This window comes from Macaca nemestrina, chromosome 9 (genome assembly GCF_043159975.1).
Source record: "Macaca nemestrina isolate mMacNem1 chromosome 9, mMacNem.hap1, whole genome shotgun sequence".
Taxonomy (NCBI): Eukaryota; Metazoa; Chordata; class Mammalia; order Primates; family Cercopithecidae; genus Macaca; species Macaca nemestrina.
The window spans coordinates 89,526,836-89,547,398 of NC_092133.1; the positions used below are offsets into that span (position 1 = coordinate 89,526,836).

The 20,563-nt window shown below is 49.6% G+C and overlaps 1 long non-coding RNA gene and 1 other non-coding gene across 3 annotated transcripts; one reads left to right on the top strand and one right to left on the bottom strand.

Annotated features, from left to right (window-relative positions):
* Positions 1-1,306: 1,306 nt before the first annotated feature.
* Positions 1,307-1,431, top strand: LOC112427554 (U6atac minor spliceosomal RNA). Its single transcript, XR_003019190.2, has one exon. It is a non-coding gene; the product is annotated as a U6atac minor spliceosomal RNA (small nuclear RNA).
* A 74-nt stretch (positions 1,432-1,505) lies between these two features.
* On the bottom strand, positions 1,506-19,484 carry LOC139356315 (uncharacterized). 2 transcript variants are annotated; one of them, XR_011607987.1, is made up of 5 exons: positions 19,163-19,484; positions 18,633-18,815; positions 11,468-12,231; positions 2,536-6,489; positions 1,506-2,323 (listed from the first exon to the last, which is right to left on the bottom strand). It is a non-coding gene; the product is annotated as an uncharacterized lncRNA (long non-coding RNA). The 2 variants fall into 2 exon arrangements; XR_011607986.1 differs by lacking the exons at positions 1,506-2,323; positions 2,536-6,489 and having other exon boundaries at positions 9,970-12,231.
* Between the last annotated feature and the right edge of the window lie 1,079 nt (positions 19,485-20,563).

Below are 20,563 nucleotides of genomic sequence, written 5' to 3' on the forward strand. Positions count from 1 at the left end.
ATAGTGGGGGATGTGGTGACCATGGCCTATTTCTGGAAGTACCTGCAGCCTTGATGGGAAGGATTTGCTTGTGGGTGCTGTGCTCGGTGTGAGAAATGAGGCGTTCGCAAGAATCCTGGTTAGGCGAATGTGATGACTGGTTTGAAGGAGATCAGTGGCTGCACATTCAGCTCAAGGTGTCTAGGAGATGTCCAGGTGGAGACATTGGGGGAACAAATGCATTAGAGCCTGGGGTTGAGGAGAGAGGCCCAGGATATGAGGAGCATTTGGGAACTGTGTGTCTTCAGGAAGAAGGGATGAGGTCACCAATGTCAGTGGAAGTTTTAGAGAAAAGTTCCAACCCTGACAGTCCCAGGGGGCGTTTCAACATTAAAAGATTGGGACAGTGATGAGGAACTAGTGAGGACCAAGGGCTGGTCAGCGAGGTAAGAGAACCATGGGACAGAGGTGCTGGAGGCCAAGAAAAAAATATTTCAGGGCAACAGCAGTGGCTCATGCTTGTAATTTCAGCACTTTGGGAGGCCAAGGTGGGTGAATCACTTGAGGTCAGGAGTTCCAGACCAGCCTGGCCAACATGGTGAAATCCCATCTCTACTAAAAATACAAAAATTAGCCAGGCATAGGCCGGGTGCAGTGGCTCATACCTATAATACCAGCACTTTGGGAGGCCGAGATGGGCGGATCATGAGGTCAGAAGATTGAGACCATCCTGGCCAACATGGTGAAACCCTATCTCTACTAAAAATACAAAAAATAAGCTTGGTGTGGTGGCGTGTGCCTGTAATCCCAGATACTTGGGAGGCTGAGGTGTGAGAATCCCTTGAACCAGGGAGTCAGAGGTTGCAGTGAGCCAAGATCGTGCCACTGCACTCTAGCCTGGCGACAGAGCAGACTCTGTCTGAAAAAAAAAAAAAAAAATTAGCCGGGCATGGTGGCACATGCTTATAATCCCAGCAGCTACTCAGGAGGTTGAGGCAGGAGAATCGCTTGAACCTGGGAAGCAAAGGTTGCAATGAACCGAGATCGTGCCACTGCACTCCAGCCTGGACAACAGAGCAAGACTCCATCTCAAAAAACAAACAAACAAACAAAATTTCAGAAAGAAATGATCAGCCATGATATGGTCAGGCAGAAAAGGCAGATGGAGTTGGAGTGGAACGAGGGAGAGTGCCTTGGGGTGGGAGGTGAGAAAGTGGAAACAATGAAGGTGGACAACACAGCATGACTTTGCTGTTAAGGGGCACAAAGCAGTGAGGTGGTCGCTGCAAGTGGAAGTGGGGTCAAGAGAGGGTTTTAGGAGAAAACCGTGCTGTATGAAGGGAAAGAAGGTTGGCATTCCCCTTGACAGGGATGGAAGAGGCCCTCGGGCCTGACAACACACAGAGGGTTAAGGTGCTCCCACCTACTTCTGGCATCTAACCCTCGTTTTTTAAATCTTTTTTTTTTCTTTTTTTTCTTTTTTTCTTTCTTTCTTTCTTTTTTTTTTTTTTTTTTTTTTTTTTAGTATGAGGCGCATTTGGGAAACGTGTGCCTTCAGGAAGAAGGGATGAGGTCACCAATGGGAGTGGACGTTTTAGAGAAAAGTTCCAACCCTGACAATCCCAGTGCAGTGGTCGGATCTCAGCTCACTGCAACCTCCGCCTCCTAGGTTCAAGAGATTCTCCTGCCTCGGCCTCCTGAGTAGCTGGGATTGCAGGCGTCCGCCACCAAGCCTGGCTAATTTTTGTATTTTTAGTAGACACGGGGTTTCACCATGTTGGCCAGGCTGATCTCGAACTCCTGACCTCAAGCGATTCATCCCCCTTGGCCTCCAATTGTTCTGGGATTACAGGCGTGAGCCACAATTCCCGGCCCTTAAATCTTTTAAAAACTAAAAATTAAAAAAGAGAGAGAGAACAAAGCAGCGTATTTCCATGCGGAGGGTACCGTCCCCGTGGAGAAGGCCAAGGGGAGAAGCGCAGGAAGGACGTCCTGGAGTGAGGAGACTGGGGAGACCTGATGGAGTGGAGGGTAGGGAGGGAGGGAGGCTGTGCGGACGCGGGCACTAGGGGCTCATCGCGTGGCGCACTGGACACCGGGCTGGTCCGGAGCCAGAGACAGGAAGGTGGGCAGAGGATGCAGCGGGCGAGTAGGAGCCCTCCTGATGGCTGCTCTCAGGAGAAACCAAGACCGAGTGTGCAGAGAGTCGGGAAGGAAGATGCCTTGGGAGAGTGGCTGAGGCAAGCCAGCAGAGGGTGTCCGGGACAACGTGTGCGGGCTGCCAAGCGCTCCGGTGCTGCGCAGGGTGGAGTCCTGGGGCTGGGCCGGCGGAGTGCTGCGGCGCCTGGGGTTGAGGGGGTGCAGGCGGTGAGAACAACAGAGGCCCAGGCTGGTCCGGCCCTGCCACCTCCCTCCATTCGCCCGGCTAAGCTTGGCCCCCCCACCCCACCCCGCCCCGTTCCCCCAGTGCCTGCTGCGCTGGGCCCAGGCCGCCTGTGCCCTGCCTGGCCCTCCGCCCACCTCCCCCTCCACCACCACCCAGGGCCTGTGCCTCACCCCGGGGTTCCATCTCACTGGTTTCCACCAGAGACTGGGGCGCTGGCTAGGCGAACGACGAGGCTTGTTTACCGTCACCATGGAGACGGTGGCGGGGTGGGTCGCCAGGCGTGGTGGGCCCGGGCGAGGCTGGGGAGAGGCTGCTTTGCCCCAGCCCTCCCTTCTCCTACTCCCACCCCTTGTCCTGGGCCTGCCAGGCCCGTGAGCCCGCCTCAGGAGGAGCGCATACCCGGCTCCGACCTGCAGAACCGTCAGGGGATAGAGTGCGGTCTGTGACAATTAACACAGAAAATTAACACATCTCATTCTAGTTTATTTCTGTGCTCCTGTAAATAGTGAATGATTTAGAATCCTAAGACAGTGTGACAGTGTCCGCTTTCACACCCTGGGGTGGTTCTGACGCACTCCCGGTGTAGGAAGCTCTGGCGGGTGCCAGATGGTGTTGAGTTCACCTTTTCCAGTTGGTGGCACTTTGTCCCCGATCTCATTTCACCCTCAGGACAGTGCTTTGGAGGCATCGCTAAGAGTCCGAATCAGCAGGTGGGCACTGGTAATAATACCAGTAATAAGAACCAACACAGGACAGCAGGTCTGTCCAGCTCCACCCTCTGCTACTTTTTTTTTAGACAGGATCTGGCTCTGTCCCCCAGGCTGGAGTGCAGTGGTGGGATCTCAGTTCACTGCAACCTCCACCTCCCAGGCTCAAGCGATCCTCCCACCTCAGCCTTCTAAGTAGCTAGGACCACAGGCAGGCACCACTGTCCAACTAATTTTTGTATGCTTTCTAGAGACAGGGTTCCGAGATATTGCCCAGGCTGGTCTCAAACCCTGGGCTCAAGCAATGCGCCCTTCTTGGCCTCCAAAGTACTGGGATTACAGGCGTGAGCCACCACGCCCGGCCTATTATGTCATTTTTCCAGTTGCCATTTTCCCCCAAATGTGTAGAAAACATCATGCCTCATATTTCACAAATGTTGGTATCTTCCCAGTACCGTAAGCAGGGCACTGTCCACAGTGTGTCAGGCCGAGGTTGTCCCAGCAGCACTGATTCTGCTGACCCTAATGGCAGCAAGCAGAGGGCAGTTTATTGGTGTTTGGCCCTCTGTGTCCCTAATAGTGTAGCAGGACGAGCCACAGACAAAACTCCTCAGTCACCAGATTAAAGAAGGAAGAGGTTTTTTATTTGGCTGGGAGCCTCGGCAGACTCACGTCTTAAGAGCCGAGCTCTCCGAAAAAGAAATTCTTGGCCTTTTTAAAGGCTTACAGCTTTAAGGGGTCCGTGTGAAAGGGTCATGATAAATCGAGCAAGCATGGCAAACATGACTGGGGGCTACATGCATCAGCTAAAAGAACAAAAAGTTTTACAATGCTTTTTTCATACAGTGTCTGGAATTTACAGATAACACAAGTAGTTTAGGTCAGGGATTGATGTTATTATTATTACTTTTTTTTAACTCCTAGGACCGCTTGGTGGTGCCAAGGTTGTCTGGCTATTTATCTTCCTTTTGTTGTTGTTTTTTTTTTTTTAACTATTTGCTTTCTCTCTTTCCTCCTGTCTTGTGAACTAGGCAAGGTCGGGGCAGGAGGACAGCAGGAGTAGTAGTGGTCTCCTTCTTAATAGAAGCCCCTGCAAGTGGCAGCCTTCCAGCCCAAGGCTCTGGGCCTCTGCAGTTGGAGTTCCCTCAACTGGCCCTGGGAGATGGCGCTGTGACCCGAGCTCTGGCTCATCAGGTCAGGGAAAGAAAATCAGCCTCAGAATCTCTCATCTCTGGCCAGCGTTCTCCCTGGTGACTGAGTCACAACTGTCCTGTTCTCGATGGGTGTGGTCATAGCACAGAGCCTGTGGGTGGTTTTCCCTCTGGAGTCTCCCCAGGACTCTTGTGACCCAGAAGTGCACATCACACGCATGCTGTGCACAGGCCCCTCGTCCTCAGTGGCACCCCGAGATCAGGCAATGGGCAGGCATTTATAAATGTGCAGCTGCTCCAACCTGGCGCCAGAATGGCTGTGGTGTGTGTGAGGCACTGCTCCTTCCAAGAGCTTTCAGATTTGGGGTGAGGTGTACAGAGGAAGCAGCCACCTGTCACAGAGGACAGAGTAGTAAAGTTAAGAGAAAAGTGTGTCTGGGCATGCTGGCTCATGCCTATAATCCCAGCACTTTGGGAGGCTAAGGCAGGAAGATCACCTGAAGCCAGGAATTCAAGACCAGCCTGGACAACATAGTGAGACCCTGTCACTAAAAAAAAAAAAATTTTTTTTTACCTTAGTCAGGCATGGTGGTGCATGCCTATTATGCAGAAACTGGGCAGGCTGAAGCAGGAGGCTTGAGCCCACAAGTTTTAGGCTCCAGTGAGCTGTGATCACACCACTGTACTCCAGCCTGGGTGACAGAGCAAGACCCTGTCTCAAAAAAAATTAGAGAAAGGTATAGACAAACAGCTGAGCAGTGTGCGATCCCAGCAATCAGGAGGCATTCCTGAGAAGGGAAAATTGACCCTGGGCTCCGGAGGAGACATGGAATTTCTGATGTGGGATGGCGAAGGGGATAGGCACCACTAAAAACCCCTCGGACTCCCCCAGCGTCCCCCTCTGTCCCTGCTTCCTCGCTCTTCCTGCTCTGAAGCTGGGCTGGCATTTGCTTCTCTATCTCATCGCTCTCTTTTCTTTATTCAAGAAAAGCTGGCCAGGTGCGGTGGCTCACACCTGTAATCCCAGCACTTTGGGAGGCCAAGGCGGGCGGATCACGAGGTCAGGAGATCGAGACCATCCTGGCTAACATGGTGAAACCCCGTCTCTACTAAAAATACACAAAAAAATTAGCTGGGCATGATGGCAGGCACCTGTAGTCCCAGCTACTTGGGAGGCTGAGGCAGGAGAATGGCATGAACCCAGGAGGCAGAGCTTGCAGTGAGCCGAGATCGCGCCACTGCATTCCAGCCTGGGCGACAGAGCAAGACTCTATCTCAAAACAAAAAAAAAAAAAAAAAGAAAGAAAAGAAAACAAAAAGCTACTAGAACTTGCCAAGAGCTGCAAGAGTCTATGGCATTTGAACCACATCCCGCTCCCTCCCCTGCCCCAACTCAGCTTGACACAAACTCTACCCTGGGCAGCTGCGGCCAAGAAAATAGGTCTCCCGCCTGGTACAGTGGCTCATGCCTGTAATCCCAGCACTTTGGGAGGCCGAAGTGGGCGGATCATTTGAGGTCAGGAGTTTGAGACTAACCTGACCAACATGCTGAAACCCCATCTGTACTAAAAATACAAAACAAAAATTAGCCAGGTGTGGTAGCATGTGCCTGTAGTCCCAGCTGCTCTGGTGGCAGGAGAATCACTTGAACCTGGGAGGCAGAGGCTGCAGTGAGCCGAGATGGCACCACTGCACTCCAGCCTGGGCAATAGAGTGAGACTCTGTCTCAAAAAAGAAAAAAAAAAAAAAAAAGAAGAAGAAAAGAAAAGACAAAAGAAAGAGAAAATAAAAAGAAAATAGGGCTCCCTCTCCCCTTAGCTCCCAATCAAGGGCTACTGTACTTCACCAGGAGGAGCAGGATAGCATCATTTCTGTCTCCAACTCCAAGGTGAAGAGGCAAAATTCTTGTTTCGTGTGACCAAGAGGTGAGGAACTCTCTTGACCCGTAAGATAGAGGCTCTACCACAAGCACAGCAGGTGAAGAATATAAAGTTCTGACAACCCTTACCCAGCTCACGGGCAGGGCAGAGGTTCACTCCAGGAGAAGGAAGCCAAGAAGGCCAAGGCAACCACATCCACGCAGCTACTTGAGACGTGGGTCACAGATATCCAGGGGGAGAAGCAGCCAATTAAATAAGAAAGCTGTGGCTGGGCACTGTGGCTCACGCCTGCAATCCCAGAGACTCAGGAGGTGAGGCTGAGACTAGAGGACTGCTTGAGACCAGGAATTCCAGACTAGCCTGAGCACATACCACGACTTCCATTTCTAAAAACAAATAAATAAACGAATATAAATAAAAGAGAAGGCCAGGTGCAGTGGCTCATGCCTGTATTCTCAGCACTATGGGAGGCCAAGGCAGGCTGATCACGCGAGCCCAAGAGTTTGAGACCAGCCTGGGCAAACCCCATCTCTACAAAAAAATTCAAAGAATTGGCCAGGCGCAGTGGCTCATGACTGTAATCCCAGCAGTTTGAGAGGCTGAGATGGGCAGATCATTTGAGGTCAGGAGTTCTAGACCAACCTGGCCAACATGGTGAAACCCCATCTCTCCTAATACCACAAATATTAGCTGGGTGTGATGGCATGCCCCTGTAATTCCAGCTACTTGGGAGGCTGAGGCACAAGAATCGCTTGAACCTGAGAGACGGAGTTTGCAGTGAGCCAAGATTTCGCCACTGCACTCCAGCCTGGCTGACAGAGTGAGACTGTCTCAAAAAAAAAAAAAAACCACACACACACAGAGACAAAAAATTAGCAGGGCACAGTGGCACACACTTGTAATCCCAGCTACTCAGCAGGCTGACACCAGAGGATCACTTGAGCCCAGGAGGTGAAGATTGCAACAAGCTGATATTGTACCACTGCACTCCAGCCTGGGTACAAAGTGAGACCCCGTATTAAAATAAAATAAAATAAAATAAAATAAATAAAATAAAATAAAAAAGAAAGCTCTGAAGCCAGACACAAGGATGCAATAGCACATGCCTATAGTCCCAGCTACCAGGGAGTCTGAGGTGGGAGGATCACTTGAGCCCAGGAGTTAAAACTTAGCCTGGGCAACATAGTGAGACCCTGTGTATTAGTCCATTCTTGCATTGCCATAAAGAAATACCTGAGACTGGATAACTTATAAAGCAAAACTTTGCTCATGCCTATAATCCCAGCACTTTGGGAGGCCAAGTGTGGGTAGATCACCTGAAGTCAGGAGTTTGAGATCAGCCTGACCAATATGGTGAAACCCTGTCTCTACTAAAAATACACTTACAATCATGGCAGAAGGTAAAGGGGAAGCAGGCAGGTCACAGGGCCAGAGCTGGAGCAAGAGAGAGGCAGGAGTTCCCACACACTTTTAAACTACCAGATCTTGGCCGGGCATGGTGGCTCACACCCGTAATCCTAGCACTTTTGGAGATCAAGGCAGGTGAATCACCCGAGATCAGGAGTTCGAGACAAACCTGACCAATATGGTGAAACCCCATCTCTACTAAAAATACAAAATTTAGCCGGGCGTGATGGCGGGCACCTGTAGTCCCAGCTAGCTGGGAGGCTGAGACAGGAGAATCGCTTGAACCCAGGAAGTGGAGGTTGCAGTGAGCCAAGATTGTGCCACTGCACTCCAGCCTGGGCGACAGAGCAAGACTCTGTCTAAAACAAACAAACAAACAAACAAAAACTACCAGATCTCATGATAATTCAGTCATTATCTCAAGGGCAGTACCAAGGGGAATGGTGCTAAACCATTCATGAGAAATGCACCCCTATGATCCAGTCATCTCCAACCAGGCCACACCTTCAACACAGGGGATTACATTTCAATATGAGATTTGGGCAGGGACACACATCCGAACTCTATCATCCTGTCTAAATAAACAAATATAAAGTAAGCTCTGAGTCTCTTCCCAAAGGAACTGACTTTGTTTGAAACAGAATGTGTGGCCAAGAACCATGGCTCACACCTGTGATCCTGGCACTTTGAGGGGCTGAGACAGGAGGATTGCTTGAGTCCAGGAGTTTGAGACCAGTCTGGGCAACATAGCAAGACCCTGTCTCTATAAAAAATACCTGAGTGTGGTGGCATGTCCATGTCATCCCAGTTACTCTGGAGGCTGAGGTGGGAGGATTGGTTGAGCCTGGGAGGTTGAGGCTGCAGTGAGCTGTTCCTGCACCGCTGCACTCCCTAGGTGACAGAGCGAGACCTCATCTCAAAAAAAAAAAAAAAGAAAAAAAAAAAAGAAAAAAAGAGGGCCAGGTACCGTGGCTCAAGCCTGTAATCCCAGTACTTTGGGAGGCCAAAGCAGATCACTTGAGGTCAGGAGTTGGAGACCAGCCTGGCCAACATGGTGAAACCCTGTCTCTACCAAAAATACAAAAATTAGCTGGGTGTGGTAGCACACACCTGTAGTCCCAGCTACTCAGGAGGCTGAGGCAAGAGTATCACTTGAACCCGGGAGGCAGAGGTTGCAGTGAGCTGAGATCGAGCCACCGCACTCCAGCCTTGGCAACAGAGTGAGACTCCGTCAAAAAAAAAAAAAAAAAAGGCAGGGCGCTGGGGCTCAGGCCTGTAATCCCAGCACTTTGGGAGGCTGAGGCAGGTGGATCACGAGGTCAAAAGATCAAGACCATCCTGGCCAACGGTGAAACTCCATCTCTACTAAAAATACAAAAATTAGCTGGGTATGGTGGCGCGTCCCAGCTACGCGGAGGCTGAGGCAGGAGAATCGCTTGAACCTGGGAGGCAGGTTGCAGTGAGCCAAGATCATGCCACTGCACTCCAGCCTGGGTGACAGAGCGAGACTCCGTCTCAAAACAAAACAAAACAAAACAAAACAAAAAACTAAAACAGAAAACCACAAAAACTAAAACAAAAAACTCAGAAAAAAGAAAGAAATGGAGAAATTCAAGTTTAAGGGCACCCTGGAAACCAAGAGCTCCTGGCCAGGCTAGGTGGCTCACACCTGTAATCCCAGCACTTTGGGAGGCCAAGGCGGGTAGATTGCTTGCACTCAGGAGTTCAAGACCAGCCTGGGCAACAGGGTGACCCTGTCTTTAAAAAAAAAAAAAAAAAAGCCAGGTGCGGTGGCTCATGCCTATAATCCCAGCACTTTGGGAGGCCAAGGCCAGCAGATCACCTGAGGTCCGGAGTTTGAGACCAGCCTGACCAACATGGAAAAACCCCATCTCTACTAAAAATACAAAATTAGCCTGGCGTGATGGCGTATGCCTGTAATCCCAGCTTCTGGGGAGGCTGAGGCGGGAGAATCACTTGAACCCAGGAGGCGAAGGTTGCAGGAAGCTGAGATTGTGACACTGCATTCCAGCCTGGGTGACAGAGCAAGATTCTGTCAAAATAAATAAATAAATAAATAAATAGGAAGGAAGGGGGGGGAAGGAAGGAAGGAAGAAAACAAAAGCTCCTCTTTTTTTATTTTTATTTTATTTTAGATGGAGTCTCTGTGACCCAGGCTGGGGTGAGCGGCGTGATCTTGGTTCACTGCAACCTCTGCCTCCCGGGTTCAAGCAATTCTCCTGCCTCAGCCTCCCGAGTAGCTGGGACTACAGGTGTGTGCCACCACACCCAGCTAATTTTTGTATTTTTGGTAGAGACAGGGTTTCACCATGTTGGACAGGATGGTCTTAATCTCTTGACCTCGTGATCTGCCCGCCCCAGCCTCCCAAAGTGCTGGGATTACAGACGTGAGCCACCACGCCCGGCCAAGCTCCTTGTAAATTAAGAGTAATACACCAGGTGTGGGGGCTTACGCCTGTAATCCCAGCACTTTGGGAGGCTGAGGTGGGCGGATCACCTGAGGTTAGGAGTTCGAGACCATCCTGGCCAACATGGTGAAACCCTGTCTCTACTAAAAATACAAAAATTAGCTGGGCGTAGTGGCGTGTGCCTGTAATCTCAGCTACTCGGGAGGCTGAGGCAGGAGAATCGCTTGAACCCGGGAGGCAGAGGTTGCAGTGAGCCAAGATCGCACCATTGCACTTCAGCCTGGGCTACAGAGCAAGACTCCATCTCAAGAAAAAAAAAAAAAAGAGGGAAAGGAAAGAAAAAAAAGAACAGTACACTAAACCAGGAGTCCCCAACCCCTAGGCCACGGACCGGTGCCCGAACCTGTCTGCTGCCTGTTAGGAACCAGGCCTCACGGCAGGATGTGAGTGGCAGGCAAGCCTGAGCTCTGCCTCCTACGAAACTAGCCCCTGGTGCCAAAAAGGCTGGGGACCACTGCACTAAACCATCAACTAGGTAGTTCGCAAGAGAGAGAGCCAGGAATGGAGATAGCTAAGAAGAGCTCACCTGCTCAAAGATCAGCCTCATGAACTACCTTGCCTAAATTTAATTGTTTCAGACTGCTGAGCAATTTATGCCCCCAGAACACTCCCAAAAATACTACAGTAATTAGTGAAGCCTAACATATGGGTGTAATACCAAATGAGGCAAACATCTTAACAGAGAAATCAGAGAGAGAGATAGTCAAAAAGAGCCCTGCTAAAACCATGATCACCCTGGGGTGAATGTCTACATGCCCATATGAATATGGAATTATATATAACATCTACATTTCATTATTTTTTAAATTTTTTTATTTTCTTTCTTTCTTCTTCTTCTTTTTTTTTTTTTTTTTTTTTTTTTTTTTTTTTTTTTTTTTTGATACGTAGTCTCGCTGTGTTGCCCAGGCTGGAGTCAGTGGTGCGATCTTGGCTCACTGCAACCTCCACCTCCCAGGTTCAAGCAATTCTCCTGCCTCAGCCTCCCAAGTAGCTGGGACTACAGGCGTGCGCCACCATGCCCAGCTAATTTGTGTATTTTTACTAGAGATGGAGTTTCACCATGTTAGCCAGGCTGGTTTTGAACTCCTGACCTCCAGTGATCTGCCCACCTCAACCTCTCAAAGTTCTGGCATTATAGGTGTGAGCCACCATGCCCAGCCTTTTATTTTATTTTATTTTATTTTATTTTATTTTATTTTATTTTATTTTTTAGACACAGGGTCTCTCTATGACTCAGGCTGGAGTATAGTGGCCCAATCAAAACTCACTGCAACCTCGAACTCCTGGGCTCAAGGAATCCCCCCACCTCAATCTCCTGAAGTAGCTAGGACTACAGGCGTCCACACCATGCATGGATAATTTTTTTTTTAGAGATGAGCTCTCAGTATATTGTCCCAGCTGGTCTCAAGCTGTCCTGCCTTGGCCTCCCAATGCCTATTTCTTTATAAATATGTATTTATCTATCTACCTGAGGAGTGTCATCAGAGGCTCCATGTTGCAGGGGAAATTGACTCCATTATAATAGAGTAGTGAAGTCAAAAAAATAAATAAACAAGCAAACAACAACAAAAACAAACCAGGAGAGGCAAGAAGAGAATCAGTTTTCAGAGTTACTTTCCCCTAAGGTGGGAAATAAAACAAGGATATCTGTTTTTGCCACTTCTATTCAAATTGTTCTGGCAATTCTAGCAAGGAAAATAAAGAAGGCATCCAGATAGGAAAAGAAGTAAAATTTGCAGATGACATAATCTTGTTTATAGAAAATCCTGGAGGCCGGGCATGGTGTCTTATGCCTGAAATGCCAGCACTTTGGGAGGCCGAGGCAGGTGGATCATCTGAGGTCAGGAGTTCAAGAACAGGCTGGCCAACATGCTGAAATGCCCCCTCTACTAATAATACAAAGAATTAGCCAGACATGGTGGCACACGCCTATAATCCCAGCTACTTGAGAGGCAGAAGAATTGCTTGAATCCAAGAGGCAGAGGTTGCAGTGAGCCGAGATCGTGTCATTGCACTCCAGCCTGGGCAACAGAGTGAGACTCCATATAATAATAATAATAATAATAATAATAATAATAATAATAATACAAAAAATAGCTGGGTGTGGTGGTGGGCACCTGTAATCCCAGCTACTCCAGAGGCTGAGGCAGGAGAATCTCTTGTACCTGGGAGGCGGAGATTGCAGTGATCAAGCCACTGAACTCCAGCCTGGGCAACAAAGCCAGACCCTATCTGAAAAAAAAGAAGAGAAGAGAAGGGTAAGGGAAGGGGAGGGGAGGGGAGGGGAGGGGAGGGGAGGGGAGGGGAAGGAAAGCCCAAAGAAACCACTTAAAAAAAGCTATTAGAACAAATAAATGGACCAGGCACGGTGGCTCATGTTTGTAATCTCAACACTTTGGGAGTCTGAGGAGGGAAGACAGTGGAGGCAAGGAGTTCAGGACCAGCCCGGACAACATAATGAGACTCAATCTCTACAATAAAAATTTTAAAAATTAGCCAGGCATGATGGCACATGCCTGTAGTTGTAGCTACTCAGGAGGCTGAGGCAGGAGGATCTCTGGAGCCTAGGAGTTTGAGGCTACAGTGAGCTATGATCATGCCACTGCACTCCAGCCTGGGCAACAGAGTCTCTCTGTCTAAAAAAAAAAAAAAAAAAAAACAATAAATGGATTCAGCAATGTTACAGGATAAAAGATCAATATACAAATGTCAACTGTATTTCTATACATCTTTAGTTAACAATCCAACAAGAAACAAGAAAACATTAACAGTAGCATCAAGAAGAATAACAGTGTCAGACCAGGTGCAGTGGCTCATGCCTGTAATCCCAACACTTTGGGAGGCCAAGGCGGGCGGATCACGAGGTCAGGAGATCAAGACCATCCTGGCCAACAAGGTGAAATCCCGTCTCTACTAAAAATACAAAAAATTAGCTGGGCAAGGTGGCGGGCACCTGTAGTCCCAACTACTCAGGAGGCTGAGGCAGGAGAATGGTGTGAACCCGGAAGGCAGAGCTTGTAGTGAGCTGAAATTGTGCCACTGCACTCCAGCCTGGGTGACAGTCTCAAAAAAAAAAGTGTCAGCCAGGTGCGGTGGCTCACGCCTGTAATCCCAGCACTTTGGAAGGCCAAGGCAGGCGGATCATGAAGTCAGGAGTATGAGACCAGCCTGATCAACATGGTGAAACCGTGTCACTACTAAAAATACAAAAATTAGGCCGGGCGCGGTGGCTCAAGCCTGTAATCCCAGCACTTTGGGAGGCCGAGACAGGTGGATCAAGAGGTCAGGAGATCGAGACCATCCTGGCTAACACGGTGAAACCCCATCTCTACTAAAAAATACAAAAAACTAGCCGGGCGAGGTGGCGGGCGCCTGTAGTCCCAGCTACTCAGGAGGCTGAGGCAGGAGAATGGCGTAAACCCGGGAGGCGGAGCTTGCAGTGAGCTGAGATCCGGCCACTGCACCCCAGCCTGGGCGACAGAGCAAGACTCCGTCTCAAAAAAAAAAAAAAAAAAAAAAAAATACAAAAATTAGCCAGGCATGGTGGCACACACCTGTAATCACAGGAGGCTGAAGCAGGAAAATCGCTTGAACCCAGGAAGCTGAAGTTGCAGTGATCTGAGATCCCGCCACTGCACTCCAGCCTGGGGGACAGAACAAGTCTCCGTCTCAAAAATAAATAAATAAAATAAAATAAAATCCAAAAACAAACAAGAAAACATTAATAGTAGCATTAAGAAGAATAACAGTCTCAGCCGGGCACAGCAGCTCAAGCCTGTAATCCCAGCATTTTGGGAGGCTGAGGCAGGTGGATCACCTGAAGTCAGGAGTTCGAGACCAACATGGCCAATATAGTGAAACCTTGTCTCTACTAAAAATACAAAAATTAGCCGGGCATGGTGGTGGGTGCCTGTAGTTCCAGCTACTAGGGAGGCTGAGGCAGGAGAATCACTTGAACCCAGGAAGCAGAGGTTGTAGTGAGAGGAGATCATGCCATGGCACTCCAGCCTGGGTGATAAGAGTCAAACTCCATCTCAAAAAAAAAAAAAAAGGAGAGTCTTAGGAGTAAATTTAACAAAATAATTGCAAAATGTGTACTCTGAAAAATACAAAACATTGTTGAAAGAAATTAAAGTGCTAAATAAATAAATAAGGTTGGGTATGGTGGTTCACACCTATGGTCCCGGCTACTCAAGAGGCTGAGGTGGGAGGATCACTTGAACCTGGGAGGCTGAAGCTTCAGTAAGCCATGATCACACTATTGCACTCCAGCCTGAGAGCCAGAATGAGACCTTGTCTCAAAATAAAAAAGTTAAATGCCAAGCGCAGTGGCTCACGCCTGTAATCCTAGCACTTCAGGAAGCCATAGGCAGGCAGATCACCTGAGGTCAGGAGTTCGAGCCCAGACAGGCTAACATGGTGAAACCCCGTCTCTACTAAAAATACAAAAATTAGCCAGGTGTGGTGGAAGTTGCCTGTAATCCCAGCTACTCAGGAGGCTGAGGCAGGAGAATTGCTAGAACCTGGGAGGCACAGGTTGCAGTGAGCCAAGAGTGGGCCATTGCACTCCAGCCTGGGTGACAGAGTAAGACTTTGACCGGGTGCAGTGGCTTATGCCTGTAATCCCAGCACTTTGGGAGGCCGAAGCGGGTGGATCACCTGAGGTCAGAAGTTTGAGACCAGCCTGGCCAACATGATGAAACCCCGTCTCTGCTAAAAATACAAAAAAAAAATTAACCAGCATGGTGGTGGGCACCTCTAATCCCAGCTATTCAGGAGGCTGAAGCAGGAGAATCACTTGAACCCAGGAGGTAGAGGTTGCAGTGAGCCAAGATTGCACCATTGCACTCCAGCCTGGGCAACAAGAGCAGAACTCGGTCTCAAAATAATAACAATAATAATAATAATAATAAAACAGTTAAAAGTGTGTGTGTGTGTATATACATACGCACTCATATATATACACACACACATATATATACATATATAGTATCAGCCATGAGGTCCTGCCAGAAGATGACGGCTCCTAATGCCGCTTCCCAGCACAAGAGTTCAGTGCCCACATATGCAAGGCTGAGAGTCTCACAAAGAGCAGGGCAAGGTGCACACATCAGTGATATAAAGCACATAGGATACAACATGGAGGGAATTTACATGCTGTCTATGCAATAAATGTATTACACATCTATCTTCCTACATGTAGAAATGTAGAGTAGTTTAGTAATCACCATGCATAAATACATAGAATGGATAACTATAGCGGTTACATAAATATTGAAAGAATGATGAAAAAATGTAGAATAGTGCTAAAATTAATTCTAAGTGGAGAAATGATATAGATATAGATATGCAAATATACACACATATGTCTCTCTATAAATTGGTTAAGTTATACATTTGCATATATATAGCAGTTGGATAAATATAATGTTTAAAGGGACACTATTTATAGAAATACTATAAAGCATGGGGCACAGTGGCCTGCACTGTAGTCCCAGACTTGGGAAGCCAACGTGGGAGGATTGCTTGAGCCTAGGAGTTTGAGACCAGCCTGGGCAAGACAGCAATAACTTGTTTCAGGAAAAAAATACTATATATTCTCTTTCTCTCTCTTTTTTTTTTTTTTTTTTTTTTTTGCGACAGAGTCTCACTCTGTCACCCAGGCTGGAGTGCAGTGGCATGATCTCGGCTCACTGCAACCTCTGCCTCCCAAGTCAAGAGATTCCCCTGCCTCAGCCTCCCAAGTTGCTGGGATTATAGGTGCCCACCACCACGCCCGGCTAATTTCTGTATTTTTAGTAGAGACAGAGTTTTGCCATGTTGGCCAGGCTGGTCTGGAACTCCTGACCTCAGGTGATCCACCTGCTTCAGCCTCCCAAAGTGCTGGGATTATGGGCGTGAGCAACTGCACCCAGTCACACATTTCTTAATAGATAAGATATATACAGTTATTAAATAAATGTATATCAAGATACTTAATGGTTAGGGAAGCTTAGTTAAGGCACTGGACACCAGGAAAACATGCTTTTCCCACCAAGATCTCCAGATGATCCTGTCCAGTCCTGTATCAAGATGCCAGTGGGGAAACTGAGGGCCTGTTGAGGCAGGCACCCAGGGAGCAGCACAGCCAGTGGGGAGAAGGGAAGGGAAATACAGGAATGTGATGTTTATGGTATTCAAGGTGCACTGAGCATGCTGTGTTCGAAGGGCTGGCCTAAGTCCTGCAGGGGCATTATTCATCTCATCTTCTCTACTCTGAGGTGGATGATTCCGTCATCCCCAAGTTACAGTAGAGGAAGCCAGGGCCCAACAAAGAAAAGCTGTCGGCCGGGCGCAGTGGCTCACGCCTGTAATCCCAGCACTTTGGGAGGCCAAAGCGGGTGGATCACGAAGTCAGGAGATCGAGACCATCCTGGCTAACACGGTGAAACCCCGTCTCTACTAAAAATACAAAAAATTAGCCAGGCGTGGTGGCGGGCGCCTGTAGTCCCAGCTACTCGGGAGGCTGAGGCAGGAGAATGGTGTGAACCTGGGAGGTGGAGCTTGCAGTGAGCCGAGATTCTGCCACTTCACTCCAGCTTGGGCGACAGAGCAAGACTCCGTCTCAAAAACAGAAAAGAAAAGCTGCCACACCAGCCACTTTATAAACCTTTACAGTGTCATGAGAATTTGTGGGCTAGTCCAGATTTTTAAAGAAAACGTCAGGCTTGAGCAAATTTGCAGACCCTCAAAATCTACTCTCCCTAATCTGGGAGTGTCTCTGCAAAAATAAATAAATAAATAAATAAAATGTCATGAGAATTAGTGAACTAGTCCAAATTTTTAAAGAAAACTTCAGGCTTGAGCAAACGTGCAGACACCCAAAATCTGCTTCCTGTATCCTGGGAGTCTGCACCAGGGAGAGCAGTGAGGAGGGTGGAATTGATGCCAAACTGTCCTAGACCGCCCCCTTCTGGACAGAGGAGGTGGGCTCAGCCGTCTCCATGAACAAAAATCGCCCTCTCTTGGCTAGAGGCTGAGGCCAGTCCTCAGGAAGGGCCCTGTGTGTGTGTGACAAGATGCACTAAGCACTTGCTTCATTCCTAGTGGGGCTGTGGCCAGGGTGGGGCATTGCTGAGTTTGGCCTGGAGAGGGGACACAAAGGCAGACATCTGAAGCCACAGAAATTTCAGAAACAAGCAAATGCAGGGTTACTGGGAGATGCCTGGACACTGCAAAGATGCAGAGATAAAGAAGGAAACAACAGTTCAGCAGAGAGAGAGAGAGACGGAGCAAGGACAGGGAGACACCCAGAGAAAGATAGAGAGACTCTCCCAGACAGATACCAACCAAGCCAGAGAGATTCGGAAGGACTGAGACACACAGAAGCCCCCCGCCCCCCAGCCGGGCACCCCGAGACATGGTGGAAAAGGAAGCATCTTCTCTGACCTGAGCCGAGACAGGCAGGGATCCCCCAGCAGGAAGAGCTCTTCCTCTCCCCATCCTGTGGCATCCAGACAGTCCTCCCGCCCCAGCCCAACACCTGATTTCAGAAGTTCCCAGGAGCTCTGTATCCTAGTCCTCTGGGATTCGTTGGTACAAATGGGCTTGCTGTGGGACTTTCCCCAGGATGGGCTAGGACTCTCTCTGTGGCAGCAGGCTTCTCAGCTTCCTAAATTCCACTGCCATGTCTCTTTGCTGTCTCATTCTCCTGGTGAGTATGCTTGCCTTTTCACACAAAAATGGAGGTTTTGTGTTGAGAGAGGTTTCCTCTCAACTAGCTCTGTCCCACTGAGGCTGATAAAGAACTGTGAACCTGGCCAGGCGCGGCGGCTCATGCCTGTAATTCCAGTACTTTGGAAGGCTGAGGTGGGTGGATCAGTTGAGATCAGGAGTTCGAGACTAGCCTGGCCAACATGGTGAAACCCCATTTCTATTAAAAATACAAAAAATAGCCAGGTGTGGTGGCTAACGCCTGTAGTCCCAGCTACTCAGTAGCCTGAGGCAGGAGAATTGCTTGAACCCGGGACGCAGACGTTGCAGTGAGCTGAGATGGTGCCACTGCACTCCAGCCTGGGTGACAGAGCAAGACTCTGTCTCAAAACAAAAACAAAAACAAAACTTTGCTGGGCATGATGGCTCACACCCCTAATCCCAACACTAAGAGGCTGAGACAGGGGGATCACTTGAGGCCAAAACTTTGAGACCAGGTTGGGCAACAAAGCAAGACCCTATCTCTACAAAAATACAAATTAAAGAACTGTGACTTGGAAATGTCAGTGACTTTTCCTGGGCTTTGATGAAGACCCCTTCCTGATTGAGGAACAGAACCTGTCCCAACCTGCCTGGACAGCCTTGTGGCCTCGTCTTGCCCCCATCCAGTGGCCAAGGCTTTATTAGCAGAACCAGGACTGCCTCCTCATGAGTGCAGCCTCCTGAAGAAGGCTGGGAAGTCCATCGTGTAAGGCCTGGGGAAGGAGGAGATGTGAACTCCTCCTCAGTCAGGAGATGACATTTTCTTACAATCTTCCTCTTACCTTCCCCCACCCCAAGGCCACATTCAGCATTCTTCCACAAACACTCTGTTGCCTGGGCCCAGAGACCCAGATGCTGGAACCTGACCGCCTGGATCTAATTCTAGTGCCACCACTTACCAGCTGGCTGACTTGGCAGGCAACTTCACCTGTTGTGCTTCCGTTTTCCATAGATAAGATGGAATCTTGCTAGCATCAACGTCACTGAGCAGGCTGGGTGCAGCAATTCACGCTTGTAATTCCAGCACTTTGGGAGGTTGAGGAGGTGGGAGGATCACTTAAGCCAAGGAATTTGAGTCCAGCCTGGGCAACAAAGCAAGACACCCCCCAAAAAAGAATCGAGCCTGCCCAGCCTATGGGTGCTGATTGCTCCAAACAATCCCTGCATTCCCCCATAAAGTCCAGGCTGCCCGAACTATGGCCAGTAATACTGGAGAACAACCCCTCCAACCGAGCTGCCCAAACTGGCTGCCAATCCGCAAGAATGGCCCCGTATCCAGCCTGCTAATCCTGGAAACAATCCCTGTATTCCCACTTCAGAAGCTGGTTGCGCCGCCCCCATGAAACACCTTCGCGCCCTCCCCAAATGAGCCGCGCGTCTGCTCCTCCAAGCGGCCGCTGTGCCCGGTGTTCAGCGAATCTCAACTCACAGCCACCCGGCAGGCCGCCCCGCGCGCCGCCTCTCCCTTTCCTGCGGCTCGAAGGGACTCCAGAGTGAACCTTGCGCTTGTTTTTCATCGTCTCCATCTCGGGGCTTCCTTGTAGAGTTTGGAGCTCAGCGTGAACGGCGCTCCACGCGCTCGTTCCATCAGCTCCTCGGTGCCTGCATGCAGCCGCGCGTGCCAGTCAGTGCCTGGGTCACCACGAATTCCGTCCCAACCCGCTCCGGCGCCGCGACAGTCTCTCCTGTTACTGGAGACGTTTCTTCTGTCAGTGCACATATGTGTCGTTCTTGTTTTTGTTTTTGTTTTTGTTTTTGTTTTTTCTGTTAAAGACAGTGCTTGGCGGGAACATTTCTGCACTACTAGAGTCTCTGAAGCTTCAACCCCACGCGCCAGGCCCACCCACGCCCGGTCCCCCGTTCACCCGCCCGACCCACCCACAGCCAGCCACCCAGCTCAGATCCTGGCCCACTATCTGCACCCCACGCCCGCCCCACACCCAGAACCTCTCCCCAAGGCTACCCAAGCCCACTCCCCATGGCCTGAGCCTCCTCCCACGCCCAGCCTTTCCCCATGCCCAGGAACTTCTCCAATGCCCAATCCCCCAGTATCCCAGCCCCCTGCATTCCAGGCCCCCACACCTCCTGGCCACCGACCCCCACGTCCCGGCCCCACCCCATATCTGACTCTCCCATGCCCAGGGCCTTCCTCACAGCTGTTCTTGTCACACCTTGGTCACCTCCCCACGCCCAGACCCCTGCCCGGCGCCGGGCCCGCCCTAGGCTCCAGGCCCCCTCCACACCCCCCAAACCTCCTCTCCCCACACACACCCAGAGACCCTGCCAAGGCTTTTGGGGGTTTGGTGGCAGCAATGTAGTTAATGAGTATCCTCAATTCAAAGAATGTTCAAGACGGCACTGCACTGGAGAACGTGAGAGCCCTGAAATCTTGCTTCTCCTGTATGAAAAACACTTGAAAGAGGTTTCCCCAAATTTGACAATGTCCAAAACTTTCACATTAGCAACGGGGAGCATATATTCAAGGCAACTGGTATGGGGGGAAACGTTAGTAATAATAAGTGGTGAACTGGAATGCACACTTTCTTTTTTTTTTTTTTTTTTTTTTTTTTTTTTTTTTTTTTTGAGACAGAGCCTTGCTCTGTCGCCCAGGCTGGAGTGCAGGGGCCGATCTCAGCTCACTGCAAGCTCCGCCTCCCGGGTTTACGCCATTCTCCTGCCTCAGCCTCCTGAGTAGCTGGGACTACAGGCGCCCACCACCTCGCCCGGCTAGTGTTTTGTATTTTTTCAGTAGAGACGGGGTTTCACCGTGTTCGCTAGGATGGTCTCAATCTCCTGACCTCGTGATCCGTCCGTCTTGGCCTCCCAAAGT